Source organism: Giraffa tippelskirchi, chromosome 9 (assembly GCF_054371585.1).
Source record: "Giraffa tippelskirchi isolate mGirTip1 chromosome 9, T2T-mGirTip1v1.2.pri, whole genome shotgun sequence".
In the NCBI taxonomy this organism is placed as follows: domain Eukaryota; kingdom Metazoa; phylum Chordata; class Mammalia; order Artiodactyla; family Giraffidae; genus Giraffa; species Giraffa tippelskirchi.
This window is the reverse complement of record NC_137283.1, coordinates 20,913,047-20,932,110: the sequence shown is the minus strand read 5'-3', so window position 1 is coordinate 20,932,110 and position 19,064 is coordinate 20,913,047. Positions and strand designations below refer to the sequence as shown.

Below are 19,064 nucleotides of genomic sequence, written 5' to 3'. Positions count from 1 at the left end.
TTTTGGTGTTTTCCCTTTAACAGAAAGTCTATTACTGATCTGAGTTCCTTTCTGTAGGAAAGTTACCTTTAGACAGTGACATTGAGCTTGAGTTTTATTTTGATGATACAGAATTGAAAAGTGGCATTCTCAGAAGGTATGGTGGATTCTTTCCAGTGTTATATGAAATGAGGTTTGACATAGACCTTAAAATGGAATTATTTGCCTTCATTGCTTTGTGTTTGAAGTACCTTCTACCTTCTGCAGATTACAAGAATATTTTGTCTGGATTGGGTAATTAGGTATAACCGCATTTGGAATGTCGAATCAAGCCTTTTTTTTTTTTTTTTTAAAGCCATATGATATGTTGCAAGACCTCCTGATGGAGAATCTTAATGATAATAAGTGTTAAGTGAAGAGGAAGGGTTAAGGTTCAAGTCAGTTGAATAGAAGTAGGTTGGTTGATGGTTCAGAGAAGTGGTTTTCAAATTTACTCATCCAGTTGTTCCTTAGGACCCATGTCATCCTTTCAAAGGGAAGTCAGAACAAGAAAACCTCACAAGTTCCCCACATTTTTCTTTATAAAAACTACTAAGCCTAGTTATCTAATCTGATGTTTGTGGCTGTGAGACTGAGTGCCACAGGGAGGTTATAGATGAGAGAATGGAGAGCTCCCTGCTCTGGGGTTCTACAGCTCACTGATGTGGTGAGTGAAGGAGGTGGCTTTGACCTTTCTATCCCACTGACTTGTTAATAATCCCCCACAACTGTCTTTATCCCCAGCCCCTTGCAGAGACAGAGTTTCGCTGACTGAACTGATAAGAACAGATTCTCTCTGTGGACAAGCCACAGGGGCTGAACTGAGCATGCTCAGCTTCTCCCAGCCCTCTCATCCCTGAGTGGGACTTCCTCCTGCCAAGACGAGAAATCAAGGGGGACTGAGAGAGGCTACTAGTGTCACCCTTGGGAAGATTCCCTACAGAGGGAAACATCAAGCAAGAGGAATGAAGGTTCCCACCTTGTCCAGCAAATATTTATTGTTTCTCTAAATACTAAGCAGTATGTTAAATGCCAGAGCAGTTCATTAAACTCTGTACCTCTGGACTCTGTAACCCTTAAGATTTAAATGTGTTGATCCTGGAATATAAACCAGTTCCCTCTCCCCCACAGACCAAACTGAAACATTTCAGAAACTTCAAATACTCCTTGTTTCAGGTACTGGTAAAAATTCAAAGTAATTCCCCTAAGAAACGTGTAGAAGCGACCCAGATCTGTTCTGATAGCCCAGTCATCTTGCAGTGTTTTTGTTGAGGCAGCATCAGCAAGGTGGGAGAAGGAATGTCAACTGACAGTCCTTCCTGAGCTCCGGAGAGGTCATGAGATTCCTGTCCAAGGGGCCACCTGTATGGATGAAACACATCTCCAGTGACACTCTGTGCTCAGGTCCCAAGGTTAGTCCAGTGGGAGACTCAAAACTCTGAGGAAAGCCTTCTTTGTTGTTCCCAGACTGGTGTTGTATATGTCGGTAATTTTTACGTAATTTTAGATTGCTTGATGTATTCTATATAAACCGCTTTTAGGAAAATTTAGCTTGGTTGTGGTAGTCTATATTGGGAACCATCCCTCCTCAGTATTAAATGAGTCTAGGACAACAGGCAACACCCACCCCATTACAAGACTTTTTATGAAGCAAACATCTATTTTTGCTTTGTGCAGACTCCACTGTATGAAGGGCTGAAAATAACCAAATGCTCAGAAACCATTTGTGATGCAAAAATGACTGTAGGGGGAACCATGTTGTTCACTGCCCTGGTTATGACTGACTAGTATAGGTCAGAAATTGTGCCCTACAACCAGTTTTGCTAGGTCATTCTGAGGTTTTTTTCTGGTGTTGGAGGGACCTGCAGTTTTCCCTGTGGACCTGAAATGTCATCTTGCCCACATAAACTGTTAGGGAAGCTGAAAATAATTTAGACAGGCAGGCTTTTTTTTTTTTTTTTGATTGCCAAAAAGAAATAATTTAATATTTGAGTCTTGAAGACTTTTTGAGTTTTTTTAAGGACTTAAAGAGAAATGGAAATAAACAGACGACAGGTTAGCGTAATCAAGACCAGGGTTGTTAATGCCTTTTCTGATCTTCACCACATTTCCTAATGCTGACACTGTTTCTTTTTTTAATTTTTATTGGACTACAGCTGATTTACAGTGTTGTGTTAGTTTCAGTGGAGTTACAGATGTAGATGATGCCGTTGCTTAAGCTCTGCCACGTGCGAGGCTTACAGACTCCAGTGCGCTCTTGCTGAGCCGAGTCATATCCCGAAGGAGTGTGTTTGCCAGTGTTCTCAAACCAGCATCAGAAATCAAGCTTTGCACACAGAGGAAATACACTTCTGATGTTTTATCAAGAAGGCAAATTCCCTCTCTCCCTAGCAAATATGCAAGCTTTCAGATCCAGAAAAGTTGGAGCGAGCCAAAGGAACAGCTGGTTATTTTAATGCCTCAAGGCTGTTCCTGCCCCATCTTTAGCACAATTCTCTACTCCCCCCTCGTCCCCCACCCCCGCCCACTGCCACAGTCTGAGTATTTCCAGGGGGAGCCAAGATGACCCACTTCTCTGGGTGCTGTGGAGAATGGCTACTTGCCAACTCCATATCCCACCTGCCAGCAGAGGTGCCTTTAGAGATGGATGGAGACTTGGGTGCCTCTCTATAGCACCGTTTTTTGCTTTTGTTTTTAAATTTTTAATTGAAATATAGTTGAGTTACAATGTTGTATTAGTTTCAGGTATATAGCAAAGTAAATCAGTAATACATACACATATATCCACTCTTTTTTTTTTTAGATTCTTTTCTCATATAGGCCATTATAGAGTATTGAGTCGAGTTCCCTGTCCTATACAGTACATCCTTATTAGTTACCTGTTTTATATATAGTAGTGTGTATATGTCAGTCCCAGTCCGTTTCTGCCCCCGCCACCCGGTAGCATGGTGATTTGTGTTATCATCTCCAAACTTCAAGGAAAAAAAAAAAAGATCCAAGTTGATAAGTGATTGGTCAGGTTGCATTAGAAGGAAGTGACCACAGAGGACTCACATTCTGGATTTCAAGGGACTAGATTAGATATGGCATTTTCTCTGAGTCTCTTAACCTTTTCATGACTGTGAAAGTTCCTTACCATCTGTTGGATTTTTAAGTGAGATGATGAGCTTTCAGAAACGTAAAGGACTCAAGGAAAGAGAAAGCAATACTAGACATTCTGGAAAAATTTATGGAATGTCCTCCTTCTCCCCATGATGTGCATGCTTTAGGGTGGCTGCCTCCTCCACTGTTAAGAAGTCCATCCACGAACTTTGGGCTGGTCACCTGAAAAGCTGCAGAAGATGGTGACAAAGTATAAATCACAACCCTAAGGAGAATTGTTTTTACCCCCAGCCCTTATTTGAGCAAACTCTGTCTCCAATATTTATTTAAAATTCATCTTTGGCATATAAAAGACTCATGGCATAGGGGAGGAAAGAAAAGATTTTATAAAAATTAAGCCATTTCTCCTACAAAAGAGATGTGCTAAGACAGGAAATTGGATTTGGAACTTCTTTGGAAGCAAAGAAAATGCAGTTAAATAAATGTTTAAACACAGGTAGTCTCATAAATATTTTCACTGGGGGGAAAAAAAAGAAAATTCGCTGGATAACCTTATCTACAATAATGTCTAATTATGTCAAATTTTGCATAAAGCTGTTCACATATGACGTAGGACAAAAAGTTAGGATTTGAATTACACCAAAGACTTGTTTGGTTTGAATTACTAGTTTCATAATCATAAGAGAATGTTCAGCCGCTCAGCAAGTTGGAAACTTGTGAAAGTGGCAGGGGCTGGCTGGGATCAGTGCATTTACGGGCCTCTCCTTGGCACAGGATTCTTCCCTCTGTGGTTTCTTCACATTTTCTCTCTGCATTTGCAGTCCGTGCTTTAGGATCGGATCCTCACTTTTCTGTCATCTAACTGGCTAGTCTGAGGAAAGATACAGCTTTAGCCTGCACTTCCTTGGCTTTTCGCTTTCACTTGCCTTATTTGGTAAAGCTGTGGGCTTCTTCGTTCCTGGAAAGGGCTGTTTCACCAGTTTCCAGGACCATTTCCCACTTGCGTCTAGTTCAGAGCTGGGAAGCAGAGCTTGCCTGCCGCTCTGGGGTCTCCGTTCAGAGCTGGGGCAGATGCAAGGTTGGCGTGTCCTTAAGAATCCTCAGTGTATACAGGGCTGGTGGTGATACATCCCTCACTAGTGAGATGTTTGCACGTAATGTATATAGTGCAGCGTAAACTTCCCTTTGAAAGTGGAACTCCGGAAAGGTCCTGGCTTTTTAGCTTTGTCCAGAGCCTGGGATGGGCATGCCCTTCTTGTTTTCCCCACTATCTTGTCATCTAGATGACCTTTCCCTCAATTGTTATTTCCTGTTCTGCTTTCTTCCAGCGCTTTTGGGGCTTTTTCCTATCCCTTTTAAGGAATAGATAACTTTGCTCACCCGAGAGTGCCACATCCCAGGTTTTAATAGAGCTTGTGGCTTAATAGTCTCTAAGTACCTCTTTTCATGTTATTTAAAGGAAAACTCACTCTTACCACATTTGTGGTGTATGAAGTCACGTTCTTAGCACTCCCTACCCCAACACCTTCCTTCTGACAACACATCTTTCTCTTGTTTCTAAGTAGCATTGTTTTTAAAAGTAATTAACCTAACTTTTAGAGAGATGAGAAGGTGTGGCTTGGTTCTTGGAGCTTAAGTTTGTTTTGTGTTTTAGCCTAAAAAGGAAGTTTGTGGACCCCTAGTCCTCTGAATGATAGCTATAGTGTTTCTGATAAAAGGTGAGGCTGGAGAGAGGGGAGGAGGGGAAGTAAGGTTGCTGTAAGCTTAATCCTTTGCTCTTTGGCAAAAGAACCCTTGATTTTTGTTACTGAGGGTTTTTTGTTTTTTTAAGTAGAAGGAAGCCGAATTCATTAAGAGTTTGGAGGGAGGGGGCAAAGGAAGAAAAAATTTTTTTTTAACCTCCTAGAATGCGGAGGCTGCCCCTTAGTGGGAGAAGCAGCAAAATTCCCCGAACTGAGCTCACTTTCATTTTCAAGAACCTGTTGGTGCAGCATTTTTTCATGTTTGCTGCAGAAAGCCAGGCTCCTCTTCTGCCTTAGCCTGCAGTTAATTTGGGGGGCATGTGGGAAAGGAAGGGATACTCACAGCCCAGGGCATCCCAGAAGGCTAGTGGAGAAGCACATACATACGTGCCATCTAGACCTTTATTGGGACAAAAAGCCAGAAGGAGGGAAACAATAAGGGAAGCCTCTGAATGTTAAACACCAGAGTTAAAACTGACCTGACCTCGGTCAGAGTATTGCTCACCTACCCAGACAAGTTAGAGGCACACAGGTATCCCTCACCCTCCATACGGATGAATTCTGGGCTTTTCTTTGATCGGACACTTGTTTTGTTATTTATTTATTTTTGACTGTGCTGGGTCTTCCTTAATAGTTGTGCACTTTCTCTAATTGTGGTGCATAGGTCTTTCATTGCAATTGTTGTTCTGTCGTTTAGTTGTGTCCGACTCTTTGCAACCCCATGGACTGCAGCACGCCAGGCTTCCCTGTCCTACACTATCTCCTGGAGTTTCCTCAAACTCATGTCCTTTGAGTCTGTGATGCCATGTAACCATCTCTGTCGCCCCCTTCTCCTCCTGCCCTCAGTCTTTACCAGCATCACAGGCTTTTCCAATGGGTCGGGTCACTGCGGTGGCTTGTCTTTTTGCAGAGCACGGACTCTAGGGCATGCGGGCTTCAGTAGTTGCGGCATGCATGCTCTGGAGCAGAGAGTCAACAGTTGGGGCACATGGGCTTAGTTGCTCTATGGCATGTGGGATCTTTCCGGACCAGTGATGGAGCCCACGTCTCCTACATTGGCAGGCTTATTCTTTACCACTGAGCCACCAGGGAAGCTCCGATCCTGCACTTCCAACAAGAACACAGGTGATGCTGAAGCTACTGGTTCGCCAGTCTTTGATTTGAGTAAGCGGTGCGGAGACCAGTGCATCTTGACTCTGCTTCCTTTCCTTTCCGGATTAATTGAGTTGTATCTCATTGTGGCCAAGTTTCTCCTGGGATAAATCTGAGAAAAAAGGGAGCCAAAGGGAAGGGTATTGAAAGAGAAACTGCCTTAGTTGGGAAAGGACTCAATAAAAGGGCAGGTATTCTTAATTAGTAGCTTAGTATCTAATCTTTGTCACTGAAGCCTGCACATCAAGCTGCCTGGAGTCTTCTTGAAGACAGTTTCGAGCTGCAGAGGTTTTTAACACCTCTCATCTAACTCTGTTAAATAGCCTGCTGGGATCCAAAATAGAAGCTGTGTAGGGAGAAGCTCTCTAAGCATACCTCAGCTGCCAGGCATGTTCTGTATTGACTTTTTTTCCCCTTGATATGAAATCAGTCATATATCAAAGCCCTCCAAGACATTTGATTCAGTCTGATATCTCCTGTTGAGCATCCCCATCCAGTGATCCCTAGCCCTGACTGCCAGCAGAATCATTTAAGAGCTTTCCATCCTATATGGAATAGATAACTACAGTTGCTCCATAAACGACTAAGATATTGATGCAAAGGCTTGTCTCCTATTTATTCCCTTCCTGACCCTAGCTCTTATCGGATGGTGCAGATTTTTTTTATCTGCGTTTTCTTACATAAGTGTGTATCTTTCTTAAGTCTATGATTGAGTGTGTATTTTAATATTACAATGGGTTTTTCTTTCTGTTTTGGCCATCTTGCGTAGCATGTCGGATCTTAGTTCCCTGCCCGGGGATTGAACCCACACCCCCTGCATTGGAGCCATGGAGTCTTCACCACTGAACCACCAGGGAAGTCCCTACAGTGGGTTTTTAAATCTCTATTCAGAGCAATAATGAAGTCCTTTTTTCACCTGGCTTTGCACATACCCTATTCACCAGCTATTATTCACTGATGACTGCTGTTCAAGAGATCTGCGTGGGAAAGTATAGCTAGATGCCTCATCCAACCTCTTATGGAAAAAAAAAATAAAGAATCAGTGGGAATTGTTTGCCTGGCTATACCTTCTGGGTCTCCCTCTCATCATCTTAGTCTGGTCCAGGCCTTTGTTCTTGGCCCTCGTCTCTTCTCTCCCCGTGTTCATTCTCTCAATGATCTCGCACAGTCCTGCAAGGTTAAATAGGCTGACCACTAGCAAAATGTTTCTCCAGCCCCCATGTGCCTCCCAAGGGCTGAATATATACCTCCAACGTTCTTAGTGTCTCTTCTATTTGATTGGCTCTCAGAAGCATCTTAAACTTTGAATCTGTCTCAAACAGCAGGTTCTTCCTGCAAACCCTGGTCTTCCCCAGCTCCGTGTATTGGTGACTCTTTTTGCTCAGACCACATCCTCACACTGCCTGATTCCTCTCTGTCCCTCCCACATCACATCTTAGCAGCTGAGACCTTGCTCTGCTGTCACTCATATTCCATTCCTGCCTGCTTCCCACCACCTAGCCTACAGCTTCCGTCATCTGTTACTTGCACTGGTGTTTCTCAGACTTTTCCACGGATGTTAGTAGCAAGAAATACATTTTCTCTTGTAACCTAGGAAACATATTCATATATGTCTGTATGTCTGACTGGAACAAAAAGTTCACATCATAGCACTTAAATTTACTGTTTGCCGTGTACCCTGATAATTCCTTTTCTTATCTTTCATGAAAAATAAGCTAATTGAGACCCACTGATTTGATTTCATGACCAAGTTTCAGTTATGACCCACAGTTTGAAAAGCACTGGTCTGGATCCTTGTGGTTGGAGATGATGTGCAGAGCCAGCGACCTTGGCATTTACCAGGACCTCTTCAGTAATAACTATTTCGGCCCCTCTGCAGGCCCGCTGGGTCATACTCTGCATTGAAGGGGATCCCAGGTGACTCACCAGTCCTTGAAGTTCGAATGGTACAGTCTGGAATGACTGCTTTGGTCTTCCAGTAGCTCTCTTTCTTCCGAGCCGTGCCCCCTGCCGTCCTCTCCACCTGCGCATGGGCTGGAGTGGTCCTTAGAAAACTCTTTGGGGTCAAGTATTGCCCCTGCTCACCCGGCTTCTCAGCTCACTTAAAATAGAATCCTACAGGATGCTCCATCAAGCCAGGTTCTCAGCCTTGCCTGGCTGCACGATAAGCTAGCCAGGAGAAATCAAAAAAGGACAACAAAAAACCCCTTAGTGCCTGGGAAGCATCACAGAAGAGCTGGACCAGAATATCTGCACGTGTAACCAGGACTGAGAACTGCTATTTGATAGGATTCAGCTCCTGCCTACGTGCAGCTCCCTGGCTCACTCAGCTCTAACCATACTGGCTGCTTTACATTTCTGTGCACGCAGTGAGCTAGTTTCTGCCCCACAGCCTTTGTCCTGCCTGGAATTTGATCTCTCTCCTCTGTCCTCCAGGACTCACACCCTCCCTTCCCTCATGCGTAGATGTCACTATGACATCTATGAGAGAGCCCTACTCTGACCTTCCTGTCTGATGACCTTGATCCCTTTAGCTGCTTCATCTCTCTCCATGCTTTATTCTTCTTCATAGCAGTTATTAGTCCTAATACTATGTTTTCCATTGTTTTCTGACTTGTTCACTCTTTTCCCTCTCTAAAATTTAAGCTGTGAGAAGAGAGACCTTATCTGTCGTGGTCATCACTGTGTCTCTAGTACCTAGAACAGTGTCTGGCCTAAAGGAGATGTTGAATCAACATTTGTGAATGAATGAGAGAAGAGAAAGTGGAGAATGGGGTCATGGTTTTTCTGGCTTTTCACCACTGAATCTGCCCTTGCTGTTTTAAGACTGTGAAGCAAGAAGAGTGTCTCTTTCTTGTGACTTTGGTCATCTCCATATGTTTTTGTTTTTTTTTTCCTCCGCCAACATCACCACATCGATCAGTTGACTCTCCATGTATTTTGATTCAGGAGGGTTTTTTTTTTTTTATTCTTTCTAAAAAGTGTAAAGAAGAAAAAGAATGAGTGGCAGGAAAACCTAATTATTTTCCTCAAGTGACTTGACTGTGTTCAAATCAGCAGATCTTTGCCTTGAATTGGTTTTGCTTTTGATGGTAGTGTTTGGAAGAGCTTTTCATTCAACCTGAACATTTAATTTTTTTTTTTTTTTTAAGAAAAGCTTATGATGGAATAACAGAAACTTAACAGCACTTACTCTGGCTTGGGTTTGGTGCTGCTGCTGCTGCTAAGTCGCTTCAGTCGTGTCCGACTGTGTGCGACCCCATAGACGGCAGCCCACCGGGCTCCCCCGTCCCTGGGATTCTCCAGGCAAGAACACTGGAGTGGGTTGCCATTTCCTTCTCCAGTGCAGGAAAGTGAAAAGTGAAAGTGAAGTCGCTCAGTCCTGTCCGACTCTTAGCGACCCCATGGACTGCAGCCTACCAGGCTCCTCCATCCATGGGATTTTCCAGGCAAGAATACTGGAGTGGGTTGCCAGTGCCTTCTCCTTGGGTTTGGTGGTGAGGTAGTTATTTAAATAATGGTTCTTTCGACTTGAGTTTTTAAAGTCCTCATTTGGAACAGTGTCAGTTTAATAGATCTGACATAACTCTGTTACATAATCAGACTTTTTAAAGATGCAAATTGAAAAGGCATTGCAGTTAGGGTTTAGAACTTCTTTTATGTTACATGCTTTGAGAATTGGTTTTCCTGCTTTTGATCTCTTACCCTTGATCCCTCCTTCAGTAGGTTAATTCAGAGCTGGGGCTCTAAAGAGTTTTCAGCTAAAAACAGAACACAGTGAGGATCATGTCTTTGTGTAATAATGACAAAATTTGAGTTGAGGTCAGGGGACTGTATCATTCTTATGTAAACATGGCTGATGCCTATCTGTCGTACCTGGGAATGACGATCAGGTATAGGAGTCAGTCTGTGTACTTAGGTTGACTGTCCTGTCTTTAGGGTACATATTTAATCATCATTGGTCTCTGTTATGCATTTTGTATTTTCGTCTCAACGCATTGGTATTCATTGTATTTTTAAGTGTTTGCATCAAATTTTGCTCACTACTTATAAAACATAAAGCCTTCCGTCTACAGTGAGATGCGTTTCTGGCGATTTAAGAGAAATGGTGACTCTTGCTTTCCGTTCGTGGCCTTTATATGAATCATGATCCTTTAGGGTCAGGACAACCGAAAGTCCCACTTGTATAGGGATTTGTTGGCTGATGTAAAACAGCTGGAGCCCAGGAGCTGAAATGATGCTGTGTCTTCAGGGATTATACTCACTGCTTTCCCCATGGTTTGTTTCTGCTTCCTGGTGGCTTGGCCCCAGGCTCAGGCAGGCTTTTCCTTAATGGTGTCCTAACGGTGGCGTGCAGCTCTGGATTTGCAGGCTGGTCTCAGCTGGACCTGGGGAAGGAAGATATCTCCGCCCATTTTCTGCAGCTGGTTAAATCCTGCCCACTCAGAGGTCTGGGCTCCTAGCCCTGTGACCAGGGTAGACCATCCCCGCTTTGACCAGAGGCCCTTCTTCAGATCAAAAGGACTGAGTGAGCGCCACCCATGCACTGGACTCTGGTGTGTCTGGGGGCTGGTTCCCCCTGGAAATGAATCACATTGTTGGAAGAGGGGGAACGGGCTTAGCTGTGCCTGCTGTGAACCACTGGCTTCTCTGGTGTCATCGTTGGAAAGTGACCCATGGTCTGATAGCGTAGGACATGCTGTGTGAACTGGGGTGAGAGCTTGCTCAAAGCCAGGAGACCTCGACTCTTGTGACCCTTGCTCTGGTACTTGGTACCCATCTGACAGTGTATGTCATTGATGCTTTAGCCTTACCCTCGGCAGGTGGATTTTGTTTGCATGTTTGTGAACTGAGACATATCATTTCCCTTCTCTGAGTAAGTGTTGCTCTTATTTATAAATGGGAGGCTGAAATAAGGTAACTCTTCACTTTCAAGCTTTACGTCATTTGGCTCCTCCCTCCATTTTCAGAGAAGGAATGTGCGAGTCCGGGTAAGTGACCCGAGCCAGTGGCAGAGTCTGGCTTACATTTAATACTTGATCTAAGGGCTGAGATTAGAAAGAAGTGAACACAGCAGTGAGGCGAGTGATGACAAATTTTTTTGTCTAATACCCTTCAATTGGATTCAGCATCATAAATAGAATAATTCCGTTTAAAGTTCTGATGCTACTCCCTTGGGGGAATATAAAAGTGAGTACGATGGCCATGCTTCCTTCCATTCAGGCGCAGAGAATACTGTAGGAGAGAAAGGGCGACGATTTTATTGTAGTTCTATTATAAGGCATGAGAAAATAAACACACTTTTGTGTTTATATGAACAGGCTTGTGTAATATTTCAGAAGTATGGGGAGGGATAAATTGGGAGCTTGGGATTGACATATATACACTACTGTATATAAAATAGATAACTAATAAGGACCTGCTGTATAGCACAGGGAACTCTACTTAATACTCATTGTGACCTATATGGGAGTAGAATCTAAAAAAGAGTGGATATATGTATAACTTGATTCACTTTGCTGTACAGCAGAAACTAACACAGCATTGTAAATCAGCTCTAAATTAATTTAAAAATTATACCAGGGGAGCCCAGAGCAACAGCATGTGTGAGATGTGTTATTGAAGATGCACAGGATGAGGTGGGAGGTGAAACTGGAAATGTGGCTTGAGGCCCCAACACTGTGGGTGCTGGTTTCAGGCATTCATATATTTGCTCTTGGTCTCTGAAAATTGCTGGTAGAGAGAGCTATGGTCAGCAAGTGTTTCAGAAGGTCATGCTGTGGGGTGCGGTGGAGAGTGGAGCTATAGAGGCTACCAGGAGAGTCCCTGTGCAGAAGATGGGACTGAAAACCAAGGCAGAAAAAGCCCTGAAGGTGGGGTGTCCAAAGGGGGAAGTTAGAGGCACTGAGACCTCCTTACTGGCTTTGGGAGATGTGAGGGGGGGAGAGAGATGTTGAAATCATTTAAGTAGTCTTTCCTGATTGACCAGGAGAAGGTGGTGGTGCCGTGAATGAAGGCAGACGGTGAGGAGGAGAAACAGATTTCGGGTGGTGAGAGGGGCAGGGAGTGGTCTCTCACACTGGTTTATGTCACCGTGGCCACGAGGCCGATGTCAGCTGCCCATATCCTTGAAGGAGCCAGATGAGGTGGGAGCAAAGGTGGAGAAAAATACCAGGCACATGCATTCTGGTCTGAAGTTCAGGAAAGCTGTTTGAGCTGGAGATGAAAGTGTGGATGTCTTCAGCCAAGACTCTGCATCGCTCAGGATTAGTTCTGGCTGTTACAGAGCAGAAGTACAAGTCACAGATGGATGCTGTGGTGGCGGCTGGCAGTGCTTGGCCTGCGTCCCCTGGGGTCCCCATGGATTCCTCCTCAGTTTTGTGGGCATTTGCCTCGTACCACTCAAGCCCCCAATTTATCATGGGAGAACTGCCTTAAGGCTGCAGGAGCCACTTTGCTATAAGACATGGAGAGCTCAGAGTCTCTCAGAGTCGCTGCGGTTTCCCACTCTCACCAGCGATACAGAAGAATGAAGATCTAGCAACCCAGCCTCAAGACAGGAAAACAGGAGGTATTGTTCATATCCCAGTGTTCCTCATAGGATCTGGGTGAAGTCATCCTCTGTAGAACTGGGCTTAAGAGTCCTCTCGGATGCTTTTCTCTCTTTCCCATCTTGCATCCCCCACTTCATTATGGGTTTATTTTCGGAGCATTTCCTTAATAAATCATTTGTATATGAATCCTTATCCCAGTGTCTCCTTCTCAGGGATCCAGTCCAAGGTAGGGGCTCATCTTTTTTTTTTTTTTAACTTTTTATTTTGTATTGGGATATAGCTAATTAGCAATGTTGTAATAGTTTTAGGTGAACAGCAAAGGGACTCAGCAATACATATACATGTATCCCTTCTCCCCCAAACTGAGTAGGGGTTCATCTTTATTTCAGGTAAATGAAGTCCAGATAAAGATGTTCCAGGTCTGATGTGGGTAGTCATGTGGTTAATGAGAACCAGGCCACTTGTGTCTTTTTACTTTCCCATCCCTTGTGTGTGCCTGTCCTCAAGATTATCACTTTATCATAAGATGGCTACTCTTGCTCCGGCCATCACATTGACATTCCAGGAAATAGGAGATAGGAAAGGGCAAAAGGATGCACCTACCCGCTAATTGAACTTTGTTTAAAACCCTCAGCCAAACACCCCTCCCCGGAACCATCTCACTGGGAGACTGGGAAATGTCTGGGTGTGGCTTTGTGTGTTTGTAAAGCATTCTGTTAGTGAGAAGAAGGGAGAGTGGTTACTGAGTAACAGCAAACAGTCTCTGCTGCAGAAATTAAATTGAAAACTGAGCTTATACACGGTATTGTCTAGGTGAGGAGGCTTAATGTACAGAGAGGTTGTATTTGGGCTCTGAATTTAGACCTGGTTGATAGACCCCTCCCCTGCTCTTATGGTTACTTGATGTATAGCTTGAGCCAGTTGCTAAGCCTCAGTTTCCTCTTCTGAAAAAATGAGGCTAGTGATAATAATGCAGTCTAGCTAAAAAGAGGGTTGTGTGATTTTCTTAAAGTAGATACTGTATGTGAGATGTTTCACATAGTACCGGGTGTGTATTAGTTATTTGGGGCCAGCATATGTGGGAAGCAGGGGCCTCAACTTAGAAATGTTTTTAAGAGGGAAGAAGTGGGTGGTAGTAAAGAGGACCAGTGAGACTCAGAGAGGGGGCTTGGAAACGGCAAGGGAGTAAACACTTCCGGGGAGGATGAGGGAAGGTGTCAGATGATGCCTAGACTGGGGAGGATGAGATCTGAAAAGTCAGTTGACTTTATCCTCTAGGTCATTGGTGATCTTTGGGAGAATTTTAGAAACACGTCTGGGGCAAAACGTTCTTTTGAAATAGAAGGGCAGGTATGACCCTCGTTTCATCAATGGTCAGTGTGTGTTTTTCTTTGGAATTTGCTTAAGCACACCCTGCCCTGCCATCCCCACACCCCAGTGATTACATTGAAACCAGAAATTAAATCCAGATCCCCTGCTTATGAGAGCCTTGCTAGCATGCCAGTTTAATCACTTAAATTGGCACTGGTATCTGTATCTTGCGTGTAGGTAAGTCTCTACAGTAAAACTCCTTTATAAGCCGAGAGATGAGAACAGTGTTTCTTGTGAAGAGTCTACCTTTGTGGTTGAAAACCAAGTTCATAAACAAATAGATAAAATCTCTGTGTGAGTTTTCATTCCTGCTTTTAAAGTATTGCTTTTAATAATGTTTTTAACTGTCCTATATGTCATCATCTTTGATTACAAATCTCAGACTTAGTAGTCAAGTGAAATGATACTCCCTTATTCATGTTAAGTGGTGTTTGTACTCTGCTGATCTCGTTTTTATAGGTGGCAGAGGTGGAACACGGGGTTTGTTTATGTTCAGGGGAGTTTAGTCACTGGTCACAGGTGGGTTTTCAATTCTCCAAAGCAGGCTGTTACCCTAATGAAGGTGTGAAGTGTCGCCTTTCCGGTTTTAGGTTCTGTGGGTTAAATGACTGCCTCTTTGCTAGAATCCTTTTAATTTTGAAAAGTGGAAATCTCTCTCCTCCTTACAGTTTTAGCTTCTTATGATCAGAACTCCTCATTAGCTGCTGGTTCTTTCCACAGTCGCCTTTCATTTATGTACCTTGTCAGTGTTTATACACAGCAACTACTCCATGCTTATTACACAGGACAAGACAGAAGTCACTCTGTGGGGAAATGGGAATGTGGTTGAAATTCACATTAAAGCAACTTGACTTCACAGTGTTTCTCTGGGTCAGTGAAAAGCATGTAACTTTTAGAGGCTGGTATTCTCAGTGTGCTGATGTGTCATCAGGGGTTTGCACTTTATTATATTTAGTAAGCCTGAGTGATGCCTGTAGAGCAATATGTGAGTAAATGAGCTCAGAGGGGATGAGGGCAGATGAGGAAGTAGGAGTGTGGCCTGTCTGAAGGGGTTTTCTCACTTACCTCCATCCACTTGTTGCCATGCAGAAATAGGAACCCCTGTTGCCAATTCTTGTTTTTGTTTGTCTTTTAATAAAAAGCTGGAGAGGAGGATTTTTATGTGAAGTTGCCTTCTTTTAAAATTGTGGCAATTAATAGGAGTGTTTGAAACACTGAGCCAGCCAGAGAGAACGTGGTCCGTGAGCCGGATTTGGCCTGAAGTCCACCAGCTGGCGACTTTGGGTTAGGATAATGCTCTTAAGTGAAACTACTATTGGTTCAGCAGATGCGTTCTTAAGTCGGAGCAGTGAGCAGGGTTTTCTGGGGTGGGGAGTGGGGGTTGTGTAGGTGATGAGATGTCACTGACCCCTGTGGAGCTCACAGTGCGGTAGATCAGTGAGGCAATAATCCAGGGTTGTACCTGAGAAGTGTTGTGAGAGAGAGTGGGCAGGTGTGTCATGGGATTTCCAGCTTGGCGAGATGACTTCCGGCTGGCATCACCAAGGAAAGGGGGCATTTGAGTTCTGCGGGATGGACCAAGGAGCGGTTCTAGGTACTGAGGAGCACAGGGAAAGTGGCAGACGTTGAGACCAAGCTGTATTCAGGTCCATAACCGGGTTTGGCTAGAGGTCAATTCATGATTGATTTTTACCTGGGGGTTCTGATGTGTTGTGATGTGGGATCCTGCCTAACTGTGCTCATTGCAGGCTGCTCCTCCTTGCTCAGCAGGCCATCCCTTGCTGTGTGGTTAGACTCCAAAGTACACAGAGTCACAGTGGTCATCTCCCTTGTGTTAATCCCTGTGTTTGGTTTTGCAAACATCTGCAGAGACCCACGCACTGGGAGGCTGATGGTGTTAGTTGACTTTCAGATTGAAAGCACAGTCTCCATAAACCATCTTGGAGCTCACCGGTCATGTGTTTCTGTGACTGATTCCCACTGAATCTTCTTTTACTTTTATTTACATAAAAAATCACTTTTATTTATTTTTAAACTTTGTAGTTTATATTGGAGTATAACCGATTAGCAATGCTGTAATAGTTTCAAGTGAACAACAAAGCAACTCAGCCATATATATATATATATGCATACATACATACATACATGTATCCATTCTCACCCAAACTCCCCTCCCATCCAGGCTGCCACATAACACTGAGCAGAGTTCCCTCTGCTATATAGTAGGACCTTGTCAGTTATCCATTTTAGATATAGCACCATGTACGTATCTATCCCAAACTCTAACTAACCCTTCCCCTCATCCTTCCCGCCTGCAAATGTAAGTTCGTTGTCTAAGTCTGTGAGTCTGTTTTGTTTTGTAAGCAAGCTCATTTGTATCATTTCTTTTTAGATCCTGCATATAAGGGATGTCATATGATATTTCTCCTTCTCTGACTGACTTCACTCAACATGACCCTCTCTATGTTCATCCATGTTGCTGCAAATGGCATTATTTCATTCTTTCTAATGGCTGAGTAATATTTCATTGTATATATGTACCACATCTTCTTTTTCCATTCCTCTCCTGATGTACACTTGGGTTGCCTCCATGTCTTAGCCAGTGAACATTGGGAATCTTTTTATTAGTGCACCTTTCAGCACCTCTCCTAGGTCTGCATGACTGTGCACAGACCTGGAGAGCAAGGCGCGCTAAGCTTAAATTCTCTTCCCGGTTCAGGGGTGTCCCTTTCTTCTCACCCCTGGTTGCAGGGAAGCAAACTCTTTCGACTACCGCCTGTCATGGCCCTTATTCTGCACACTTCCTATGGATGTTAAATCCTCTTAAAAAGGTCGTGTGATTCTTGAGGGCAGCAGGGAGGTTTTCTCCCTACTTGGTTCTGTGGATATGTTGCAGGAAAACTCAGCTGGACCAGAGGATTAAAAAAAATAAAAGTGGAAAAGTTTTAGGAAACACGATTCTGGTCTACCTTTCAAGATGTTCACAAAACATGGGGGTAGAGTGAAGGCTCTGTCATGTCTTAATAAAGAAATAGTTTTAACTTTGTCCAAATGAAGTTTTCCAAAAGAATATCTACAGTCCGGCTCTGGATTTGAAGTGTCTCAGTTCAGGAGTGATCTCACATAAGGTCCTTAACTTCCCGGAACCTCACTTTCCTCTGGAAACATTGTCAAGTAAGCGAGTGTCCTGGTATCCTCTCTGGCTGTATCTCTTTCACTATTTCTCCTACAGAGTGGCTTCCAAAACTAAAGGTAGTATTCAGGTGTCATCTAATTAGTGCACAGAATCATTAGTGATGAGTTTCTCCCCCAACCACCTGTTTCGGTGTTATGTAATGCTGATGCATTCAACTCATATCCCTATATTGCTGGTATCTTACTTAGTGAATTAGGGTTTGTTCCCCAACACACACAGCTTTACACCTGAATCCGTGTTGAGGTGTGATGAGGTTTGTTTTGACTGTTCCTCTGGCCTGTTGAAGCCTGTTTGCTTTCACCAGTGTTCTTAAGATCACTCCAAGCCGTATGTCAACTACAGCTTCAGTACGAAGGAAAAATCTATTTTTGGAGAAGTCTGTTGAAGTGAGGTGTGCTCTCATTTGAAGAATAATACTGGTGATGTGTATGGGGAATTTTCTAGGTGTAAACATTTCATCTTGACTGCATCCCTCAGATGTGGATCCTTGATGATTAGCCCCATTTTACAGGTGGGGATATGGGCCTTTAGGTCGAGTAAGTCACCTGAAGTCCCAGAGCAAGGAGGATTTAGAGCTGGTGCTGAACCCAAAGTCTGTGTTCACAACCTCTCTGTCCACATTTGCAAAGCAGCAACCTATGGGCTGACTCCTGCTCTCACTAGTTTTTGTTTAACCTGCATGATGTTTTAAAAATTGAGTTTGGGCTTCGTAGATGCCAACTATTACATATAGAGTGGATAAGCAATAAGATCCTACTGTGTAGCACAGGGACTATATTCAATATCCTATGATAAACCATAATGGAAAAGAATATGAAAAGTAATATGTGTATATATATATATACACACACACACATATACCTGAATCACTTTGTTGTACAGTAGAAATTAACACAACATTGTAAATCAGCTATACTTCAATAAAATTTTAGGAAAGGAAAAAAATGAATTAGTTGGTTCACCCTGAAAAAAAATTGCATGCTTTACATAAAAACACAAAATTCTTGCTTTGGGGGAAAATTCAGAAGATCCGGCCAGTTTTAATGAGTATTCTCAGGTGGCAAAGTGGTCAGAAACTGACAGTTTTTTTGTGGGCGGGGGGAAGCACTCCACAGTTCACTAACATGGCTTCTTTTCCTGTGATCCTCACCTTCTTAAAATTCTTGAGTGGTTGCTGAAGGCTGTTGGAGTTGTGATGCCATACTTCTGGGGTCAAGAAAAGTAATGAAAATTTTCAGTTGCAAGTTGAAAATGAAACGGAAATGAAAATTACTGAATGAAAATAATTGTGAAGCACTCACCCACCTAGACAGTGTTGGCAGTACAAAAGAGTATTTTACAATACAACTTTTTTTTATAGTTGCAAGCCCTCAGGGCCGTGGTGCTACTTCCCTGGCACTGACATGAGTCAGATATCCTCTGCCTTGAATTGATCTTGGGCTTGACAGTGTCAGATTGGCATGTCAGTATGCACTATTGTGAGCTGGTGGATATAGTTTTTGTGTTACTGTTGTTTTAAATTGCTTTATTGAGGTATAATGAGCAGAAAATAAACTTCACATTTAAAAAATGTATAATTTGATAATTTTTGGACACATGTATATACCCATGAAACCATCACTAAATGAAGATATTAACCACCCCTAAAACTCTCATCCTGCCCCTTTTTAATCCCTATTCCCTCCTCCTTTACCCTACCCTGACTCCTACCTGAGGGAACTCGGCTTCATCATTGTAGATCAGTGTGCATTTCCAAGAATTTTATATTTAAATGACATCATACATCATGTACTCTTGTCCAGCTTCTTTTCATGCACCACACCTATCTTAAGATTCATTCATGTTGTGGTTCTATCAAAAGTCTGGTCTTTTTTTTTTTTCCACTGCTGAGCACAGTCCCATTGCATACCTCAGTTTATCTATGTAAAG

The 19,064-nt window shown here is 43.3% G+C and overlaps 1 protein-coding gene and 1 long non-coding RNA gene across 4 annotated transcripts in view; one reads left to right on the top strand and one right to left on the bottom strand.

Moving 5' to 3' along the window:
* Window positions 1-19,064, top strand: part of ITPR1 (inositol 1,4,5-trisphosphate receptor type 1) — a 324,295-nt gene that overhangs the window by 65,021 nt on the left and 240,210 nt on the right. The gene's annotated exons all lie outside the window — the stretch shown is intronic.
* Window positions 1,171-8,447, bottom strand: LOC145520779 (uncharacterized). The gene is made up of 5 exons (XR_014064819.1): window positions 7,941-8,447; window positions 7,082-7,184; window positions 5,716-6,126; window positions 2,898-3,350; window positions 1,171-1,380 (listed from the first exon to the last, which is right to left on the bottom strand). It is a non-coding gene; the product is annotated as an uncharacterized LOC145520779 (long non-coding RNA).